This window comes from Triticum dicoccoides, chromosome 2B (assembly GCF_002162155.2).
Source record: "Triticum dicoccoides isolate Atlit2015 ecotype Zavitan chromosome 2B, WEW_v2.0, whole genome shotgun sequence".
Classification (NCBI taxonomy): domain Eukaryota; kingdom Viridiplantae; phylum Streptophyta; class Magnoliopsida; order Poales; family Poaceae; genus Triticum; species Triticum dicoccoides.
The window spans coordinates 511,202,950-511,213,454 of record NC_041383.1 but is presented as its reverse complement, the minus strand read 5'-3'; positions in this window follow the sequence as shown (position 1 = coordinate 511,213,454).

Below are 10,505 nucleotides of genomic sequence, written 5' to 3'. Positions count from 1 at the left end.
TGCCTCCTTATTACGCGCAAAATAATGATTCCTCCACCTGACATCTGGGACCCGCCGGAAGGGCCTCTGTATTTCATGAAAAAAAGTTCCCTTCGCAGATAGGTCGGACCCACCAACTATATCTTCGCACGCAAGGAAGTGCCTTCTTATTGCGCACAAAACAATGAATACCCCCCTGCCAGCTGGGACCCACCATAGAGGGAGGCTGACTTGTGGGCCTACTAAGTTGACGGGGACGAAGGGCTTTGTCAACTTAGTCAATATATGAACGATTCTAGATCCAGTGATCGTACGATGTCCATCCAACGGCTGTAGTGCTTCTTCAACCTCTGGTCTTCTTGCTCCAGCCGCCCAAAGCAGCGCCGGTCATGCCGCCTGCTCCTGCCTCCCGTGGCCAGTTGTGCTGCCGCGGAGGCCTCACCGCCCCCTACTACTCCTACTGCTGGCTAGGCCATCCCTCCACTCACCCTCACCCCCTGTTATTCTACAGCGATGGCAGCCTCACACCGCAGCCGAACTAGTGAACCCTCGTACTCCTCTGCACGTGGGCATCCACTGCCGCGTCTTCCCTGGCTCTGCATTGTCCCCTTCCTAGGCCTCGCCGTCGTCCACCGCCATGGTGCTCTCGGCGCAGCATGGTCAATGTGGTGAACGATCGACTTCCATCGGAAGAGTACTGTACGTGGAGAGGCTGACAGCTGGGTCCACGGCAGCCGCAAGGAAGTGCCTCCTTATTACGCACAAAATAATTATTCCTCCACCTGACAGCAAGGACCCACCGGATGGGCCACCGTATTTCGCAAAAAAAACTTTTCCTCCTGACTGTTGGGACCCATTGGATGGGCCACCGTATTTTGCAAAAAAACATCCCCCCCGCTGTCAGCTCGGACCCACCGGAAGTGCCTCCTTATTACGCACAAAAAAATGAATACTCCCCCTACTACCTGGGACCCTCCTTTGTGGGAGGCTGACATGTGGGCCTACAAACTTGACGGGGACGAAGGGCTTTGTCAACTTAGTCAATATGAACGATTCTAGCTATAGTGAACATATGATGTCCATCCAACGGCCGTAGTGCTTCTTCAACCTCTGGTCTTCTTGCTCTAGCCGCCCAAAGCAGCATCGGTCGTGCCGCATGCTCCTGCCTCCCGTGGTCGGCTATGCTGTCACGGAGGCCTCATCGCCCCCTACTATTCCCGCCGCTGGCCAGGCCCTGCGGCGACGGTAGCCGAACTAGTGAACCCTCATACTCCTCTTCGCGCAGGCTTCCACTATCGCGTCTTCCCTGGCTCTTTGTCGTCCCCTTCCTAGGCCTCGTCATCGTCCATCACCCTGGTGCTCTCGACGCGGCATGGTCCACATGGTCAAGGAACAACTTCCATCAGAAGATTACTTTACGTGGAGAGGCTGAAAGCTGGGTCCACGGCAGCCGCAAGGAAGTGCCTCCTTATTACGCACAAAATAATTATTCCTCCACCTCACAGCAAGGACTCACCAGACGGCCCACCATATTTCGTGAAAAAAACGTTTCCCCCCTAACTGCTGGGACCCACCAGCTACATCTTCGCACGCAAGGAAGTGCGTCCATACTACGGGCAAAAAAAATGATTCGCCCCCTGACTGCTGGGACCCACCAGCTACATCTTCGCATGCAAGGAAGTGCCTGACAGTCGGGACCCACCTGGTCGAAGCGTACATAGCATTGTCATTCTGGTCGCAAATGTGTACGTACATACTGGTCAATGTAGAGGCGCGCACGTGTCGTAGTAGAGGCGCGCACGTAGCATGTACACATATGTACAGCGGCCAGTGTGCAAGAAAGAAAATGCAGCCACATACGTACATACGGGTGGGGTCTCGAACGCCTACTCGCGCATATGTACGACAAGGGCTCGTGTACATGGCTGGGTTGGAACAAAGAAACATCGTCATCATCGTGTTCATGGGGAGCCAACCGGCTGGGTTGGAACGGAATGCGTCGTCGTGTTCATCGGAAGGGCTCGGACGGAACAGTCGATGGAAACGAGGCCTGGCATACCGCACAATGGAGGAAACGGCCTTGTGTTTGACCGGCAACGTTCAAAACGAGATCCTGTTCATCCGGAGGGGTCTGGCGTACCACAAAACGGAGGAACCGAACTTGTGTTGGACCTCCTATGGTCGAAACGGGGTCCTGTTGATTGGGAGGGGTGTGGCGTACCGCAAAACGAAGGAAATGAACTTGTGTTGGAGCGCTACGGTCGAAACGGAGGTCCTGTTCATCAGGAGGGGTGTGGTGTACCGCAAAACGGGACTCCACGGGACATTGTTCATCTCCACCGTCGACCTCCTCCAGCCTCCACGGCCTACTGTTCATCCACCGTCGACCTCCTCCAGCCTCCACCTACGACTATTCATCCACGGGCTCCTATTCATCTAGCCTCCACCGTGCGCTACTCCACTGGCTATTGTTCAACCAGCCCTCCCCATGGGCTCCTATTCAACCACCCCTCCACGGGCTAATGTTCATCCACCCCTCCATTGTCTATTGTTCATCCAGCCCTCCACGGGGTCGTCATGTTCATCCAGCCCTCCACGGCGTCCTGTTCATCCAGCCCCAACCTGCTCGATCGATCGGGGTCCTGTTCATCTAGAGGAAACACCACGGGGTCCTATTCATCCACCCCCACCGGGAACTGTTCATCCAAACCCCCCAGCAATGCTCACTGTTCATCCAGAGGCAGCATCGATCGGCTTCAGTTAGCAGCAGTAGTGAAGGAATCGCTCGATCGGGTTCAGTTAACAGCCATCGATTGATTGCTCGGGTTAAGTAACGCGTAGCCTTCAATGCAACCGCTCGGGTTCAGTAGGCGGACGCCTTGCTCGGGTTCAGTTAGAGCCTAACACCTCGCACCCACTGTCATGTGTGTACGAGAGAAACACACAAACCTCCATGCATCGCTCGGCCCCGACCACCCACCGTAACCGGGAACACCCCAATATTTTCCTTGCACTCGCTTCTAGCACGGTTTTTTCCGTCATGGACGGCCCAAAGAATGTCATGCAGCTCCTTCTCCGGCCTGCCCAGGACGAAAAGCCCATTTTCTTTCATGATTTTTTATCATAGAAGTAGGAGCCCACCACATCCATGATGATACCAGTTTTTATCACAATTATCGTCATAGAAGTGTCATAAGTATGACAGAAAAAAAATTCGTTCGGCCCAAAATGTCACGGATGTTTCTTTTTTTAGTGAAAGGGTCTGGTCACTAGAAGCAGATTTGCCCCAAGTATTTGGTAGATAAGAAGGATGGCAAAGTGAACAAAGGTATATTTGATATACATGTTATTGATGTGTACCTTACTAATTCTCATAGTAGTGCCTGGGTATTTGATGCCGGTTTGGTTGCTCATATTTGTAACTCGAAACAGGGACTACGGACTAAACAAACATTGGCTAAGGATGATGTTGTCGTGGGAGTAAGTCTAACAGTAAGAATAGGGGGTACGTATGAGGAGGCAAGGTCCTAGCGACCGTTAGGTTGTACACGTAAGTTTACGAGTTCAGGCCCCTCCCGGAGGAGGTAAAAGCCCTACATTTCAGTGCCCTGAGGTTGTGTCGACTGAATATACGTGAATGTTACAAGGGGTGTGAACCCTTGTGCCAGAGGAGGAGGGTGGCTTATATAGAGTGCGCCAGGCCCCTCTCATACTCTGTTGCACAAGGTTCAATGTGAGTTAAGATGGGGTGTTACTGGTAACGCCAGCCATAAATGACCATTAAGACTACAGAGTGAACGTCTGGCCGTTACCCTCCTGGGATAACTTTAGGTCTTCTATACACTGACTAGTTCTTCATATGGTCGAGTGACTATGTTGTGGTCAAGTCGAATTGGGGTATCCGAGTGGAGTCTTCTGTCAAGTGAATCGCACTTCGGGGTGATTCCAATCGATATTCCTTGTTGGTCCTTGAATGCCTTTGACTGTATGTCAGTGTCCTTAGGTAGGGTGTCTAGGTCAGGCCTAAGAACCTACCCTAGGTACATGTCCTCGTCATTAGCCCCCAAATGGATTGAGGTCCGAGTGGAGAATGGTTGAAGGAGACTCCGACTCGATTCAATGTTATGGAGGCATCTCATTGAGGTCTAGGAAGTACATCGGTACTTTCAATCTTGCTTCAGTTAGCTCGATCGATTATGATACCTTGAAGTCATCGAGTGAATAAATGTGGAAGCCTTCGAGTGCATTAGGACACAAAATCTTAGATGTGATTGACTGCTCTGCGGTTTCTGGATTTCACGGGATTCGAAATTTCGGAGAAGCGCGCCGAACGGGGTGTGTCGCAGTAAATGGAATGAATCGGATTGGGACTCCTCGATTTTCATGCCGCCTTTTCCGCCACGTATCGATCATGCCCCTACGACGGGATATGATTTGATCGCTGGCGGCCACCGGTCAGTCACTCAGAACCGGCCTTATAAAAGGCGTTGGAACCGATGGGAGGTAAAGTGCTTTCAATCGATCTCCACCTTCTCCTCTTCTCCGCCTCCTTTCCCTCTGCTCCCCATGCCTCTACCGACCCTCTCAAGCTCCACACAATGGTGAAGGAGAAGACCGCGGCTATGGAGCGCGTGAAGAAGGCGTCGGCAGCGGCGAAGGGGAAGAAGACGGCGCGGGGCACGTCGTCGTGGTCCGGCCTGCCGCTCGACTGGATCCAAGGGGATTGGACTCGATATACGGTTGCGCAAAAAGACTTGGAGAATATCGCTCATGACAGCTTGATTAAACCTGGGTCCTGGAGATGAATTTGAGCCCTAGCCGCGCGATGGTGAGTGTGTTCTTCCATGTTGAGCGCAGTTTTTCTTTGACCCCGAATCCTTTCTTTCGGGGATTCTTGAACTTTTTCGGAGCCCAAATTCATCACTTCCCTCCAAACACCATCTTGTACCTTGCTGCATTCATTTCTATGTGCGAAAACTTCTTGGGCTGCTACCCGCACTGGGGTCTCTTCAAGCATATATTCACTTGTCGATCTCAGACGGTGAAGAAAGCTAACCCAGTCGACCAGAAAAAATACGTGATCCAGATGTGTTGGGGGCTAGGGATCCAAATGAGGGGTAGTAGTTGTTTCCCCCTGTGACTTTTCCTGAATTAGTTAGAGGGTGGCAGTCGACCTGGTTCTACTATAAGGATGTTCCGACTCCTGGTCAGTCGACTGGCCTCCCTCCTTTCACTCTAGAGAGACTCCAAACCCCTCGCTCACTAGTGGTAGCTCCGGAGGCTAGAGAGGAAGTGCAGATGCTGGTTGTAGCTATTGTTGAGTTGGTGAAGGGAGGAATGATGGGGATGGATCTGCTGGAGGTGTATCTCAGTCAACGGATCCAACCCCTGCAAGTCCGTGACCACCCCATGTGGATGTACTCTGGCCCAGAGGACACCGTTCGCACCCACCCGGAGGAGGTCGACAAGGAGATGGTGGCCCACTGGCTCCAGAGCATCACTGTCAACAAGGACAACCCAAGGGGGGTAGAAGGATTCTGCCATTCGACATCGAAAATGCTCCAGGAGTGGTCAGGCTCACATACCTGAGTGTTTTATATTCCTTTCTGTTTGTTGAGTGGTGGTTCTGGAATCTGACTCATATGCACAACTTGTGTCTTGTAGGTTTTCACCAAATTGCACTCGATGCCCAACGAAGAAGAGTACTAGGAAGGGATTGACAGCAACAGTGACGGCAGCAACGACCGCTATGCTGAAGACAGTGAAGATGAGAGCAAGGACTCGAGTAATAGCAGCGAGGAAGTTGACTCCCCACCTCGTTCTGAGCATCAATCCAAACAGTTGCAAGACCCTGAAGGGGGACATGGCAAGGCCGCCGCGTTGAGTGCCAAGGTCCCAAAGCGCACTCGAACGTCGACTCCTGATCCGACAAAGAAGGCTGTGAAGCAAGCCAAGGTTGTCTCGTGCCCGTGACTTCAACGTAAGCATGTTTCTCTCATGCTCTTCTACATTATCGTAAACTCATTCGCTTGTTTGACCGAGTGAAATCTGGAACTTTCAGTGCTGCTACTACATCTGCGACATCCATTGGTATTGACGAAGAACGTGGCGATGCGGAAACAACAGATGCGACCACTTCTCGAGCAGGTAAGGTTTCATGACTGTATCTGTGTTCTGTTAATGAATTTTGGGATCGACTGAAATTTCACTGTCGAGTGTTTGTAGCGCCACCGAATATCATTCAACTCCCTGATGATGATAAGGAGTATGCGCCTCCGAAGAATACTGGGAAAAGAGGTCGAACTCTGAGCAGGAGGGTGCCAGGATCTAGAACACCTCGCTCGTCTTTTGAGCCTATGATCCAGTCGGTCAACGATCCAGCACGAGCTTCTATCTCCTTTGCAAATCCTCTATCGACTGACCAGCCTTCAACATCGACTGCTCAGGCTCCAGAGCCCATTGCACAGGTTCAAGCTCCTACTCCACCGGTCCAGTCGCCAGCTCTGTCATCTCACATGTTTGCTGCTTATCTTGTCCCAGAGTACCAAGTAGGGGCTTCCAAGGAGGCCATGATTCAGGCAGGTCTAGTGCTGGACCGGCTGAAGGTGGTGTTTGACACCAGCAAGGCCACATACAACGCCAGCTCTTCCCTTCAAACCAATGTCCAAGTAAGTAGAATTGTAAGTTATTTTTCGATTGATTTCTCTGTCTTGGCTTTTGCTCTGTTCAGAGATACTCTCTGCAAACTGCTGCTTTATTATTCGTAAGATGTTCATGCATCTAACTTGAACTTTGCAACTTGCATCTATTCACCCAGTGGGTGTTTTCTTTCCGTACTGTAGCTTGAGTCGACCAGGTTATGTCGAGTGCAAACCTTACTCCAGTGGGGGCACGCTAAGTGCACCCACTAGGTGTAGTCCCTGAGACCGCTGTCGAATGTGTGATTCTATGGGGGTCTTATCAAATTATTTGCTTGTAGTACTTCCACTCGACCTAGACAGGTCTTGTCGAGTGGGAAATCAAATTAGTGGGGGCACGCTAAGTGCACCCACGGGTGTAGGCCCCGAGACTGTTGTTGGATGTTTGATTCAGCAGCAGTTTTAGAACTCTTTTGCTATGTAATTCGTTCATGTATCTTTCCATTCAGAGGTAACTGTCAACTGACTTGTCAAGCTATTATTTGTAAAAATCTTGCGAACTTGGGGCCCAATATGCCACTATGGAGCAGGAGAAAAACCAACTCAAGCTTGACCTGGACCTGGCTAAGGAGAACTTGAAGAAAGCCCCAGAGGAAGTGGCAATTATGGGAGGTAACCACTCGCCAACTATATGCCTAGTCATTTTCCCTGTCTATCCTTTGAACCGAGTGATTCCACTCAAACAGATGTGCATAGTGAAAATCGTCAACTCCGAGCACGTCTGAGGAATGTTATTTCTTTAGACAAAATGAAGCAGGCCCTGGAGTAGCAGGATCTTGGTCTTGCTGTGGCGCAGAAGACGGCCCGTGAGAACACTGAACTTGCCGACCGGAAGCTTGCTTCAGTCGGTAAATTGAAGATGAGAATGCCAAGCTGAAGAATGCTATTGACGAAGTGAAGAAAGAAACCGTGCAACTGAAGGAGGAACAAGTGGCTCTGACCAAGAAGAGAGACGAACTGGAAGCTTATCTGAGTGATCTTGCCTAGAAGGTGTTCCTTAAGCTTGAAGGTATTGCCTTTCATCCGACTGAAAAAACTTTCTTGCCATGTTGTTGTCGATTCACTAACTTTCCATCCTTGAAGAATTCGGTCAGAACTTCAAGGAGGAGACCGGAAGGATCGAGACTGGACTGGACCTCATCAACTCCACTGTCAAAGATGAAACTGCCATGAACGTGTTGCGATTGGAGGCTCGACTTGCTAACATCTTGGACTACGTCGCGGGCATGAAAATCGCAATGTCTCGGGTCGACAAGGAGCTCTGGCCAGAGGTTGTGCCGCAGAATGACCTCGAGTCACTGATGACTCAACTCAATAGCATCCCTGACCGAGTGCAGGCGTGGAAGAAGTCAGCTGCGCGTTGTGGTGCTGATGTCACTTTATCACTCGTCCGTGCTCATTGTAGGGATGTCAAAGAAGAGAAGTTGAAGGCTCTGCAAGTAGCCAACACTAAGAAGCATCAATTCCAATCCTTCATGGAGACCTTCATCGATGTAGCCACTCGCATCGCAGATGGTATTGACTTGGATTCATTTATCGAGCCAGCCAACCCTCCTCCCGATGAGTGAGAAACTTGATGACTTTATTTGCCTCGGAATGCCGAGTGGATTTTGTAATCGTTAAAACTCCTTCGAGCCTAATGCTTGAGTATTTTCGCTTGCAACTTCGAACCTTGCTGGATCTAACCAAACTTGGTTGCTTTATTCGAATGTAGTTGCTTCATTTCCACTATTCTTTGGATTTTCTTGGTTCGAGTGAATCTGAGAGCATGACCGTTCCTCCGAGCGAGAGGGTTGCTGTCGGTGTCAAAACCGGCGGATCTCGGGTAGGGGGTCCCGAACTGTGCGTCTAGGCGGATGGTAACAAGAGACAAGGGACATGATGTTCTTACCCAGGTTCGGGCCCTCTCGATGGAGGTAAAACCCTACTCCTGCTTGATTAATATTGATGATATGGGTAGTACAAGAGTAGATCTACCACGAGATCAGAGAGGCTAAACCCTAGAAGCTAGCGTATGGTATGATTGTTGTTCGTCCTACGGACTAAAACCTCCAGTTTATATAGACATCGGAGAGGGCTAGGGTTACATAGAGTCGGTTACAATGGGTGGAGATCTACATATCCATATCGCCAAGCTTGCCTTCCATGCCAAGGAAAGTCCCATCCGGACACGGGACGAAGTCTTCAATCTTGTATCTTCATGGTCCGGGAGTCCGGCCAAAGGTCATAGTCTGGCCATCCGGACACCCCCTAATCCAAGACTCCCTCAGTAGCCCCTGAACCAGGCTTCAATGACGACGAGTCCAGTGTGCAAATTGTCTTCAGCATTGCAAGGCGGGTTCCTCCTCCGAATACTTCATAGAAGATGTTTGAACACAAGGATAGGTCCGGCTTTGCAAAAATAAGTTCCACATACCACCGTAGAGAGAATAATATTTGTACAAATCTAATCTGCTGACGTACTCCGTAGCGTGACATCATGCCATAGCCAAGCCTTTATTCGAATCATTTTACTGTCCCGCCTCAGCGCGTTTAGCGAGGCGGTCTCCTTGGCACGTCTTGTCAAAGCAGAGATCATGTCCCCTTATTCCGGGATTCTCATCAATACGGGCGTGGGTAACCCAACCGCGCCATTAATCACGGCGCTTGGGAGATAAGCAAGTTTTACTAGGATGATGGGGGCACATAGTTTCGGCCGCCCATATAAGGGGATAAGGATCCACCCTTTCCATCTAAGCCTTCCTCCTCCTTCGCTTATCCATTCCTGCGCACTCGAGCTCCAGTGCCCAAGTCCGCACTCCCCACCTCGACCTTCTCCAACCATGTCCGGAGCGGGAGGCAGGTGGATGGCCTCCTCCGTCACGAAGGGGAAAATCAAAAGGCTGAGGAAAGCCGGATACTTGTCCAACGACATCGCACACCGGCTCCCAGATGAGGGGCAGCTCATTTCCACCCCCAGGCCCCATGAGAGGGTCGTGTTTCTCACCCATTTCCTCCGCGGACTGGGGTTTCCTCTTCACCCATTTGTCCGGGGGCTCATGTTCTACTACGGCATGGATTTCCACGATATGGCCCCGAACTTCATTGTCACATCCCTGGTCCTGTTATGCACTAGGCTAGACCTCATGTGAGCATCATGTTTTAATTCAAATGAAATTTGAATTGAGGAATTCAGAAGCCTCAAAACATAAATAAAAGAGGGGCAAAAACCCTAGAAATCTCATTCATTGCTCCAAAATGCTCTTCTTAAATGTTTGATAATTTTTGGTAAGGGTTCTGGTCCCAACCAAAATATTGAACATTTTTAAGGAATTATTTTTGGGACTTTGGATTTAATTCATTAGCTATTTGAATTTGAATTATATTCATATAACTAGAATATAATTTCAAATACCCCTGAAATATTTTTATAAGCTTTTGGAAAAGTCCATTAAGCAGCATAAATATTTTCAGAGGAGTTTTTGGCATTGTTTGAATTATTTTTAATTTTAAAACAGTGGCAAAATAAATTAAATAAATAAACAGAACAGAAAAAAATAATAAAACCGAGCAGAGGACTACCTGGCGCTCACCTCAGCCCACTTACCTGGCCCAGCTCCTCCAGCGCGGCCCAGCCGGCCCAGCCCATCTCCACTCCCTCCCCTGTCGTCTTCCTCCCTGCCAGGAGGACGGGCACGCGCCCGGCGCGCGCGGCCACGCGCCCCGGCCACCTCCTGCTTCCCGGCCACCTCCTGCTTCCCCCCGGCCTCCCTAGCGACGCCACGACGAGGCCTCGTGTCCCCTCGCTCCTCTTCCTCCCCCGCTGCATCCCCTCTCTCCTCTGCTCCC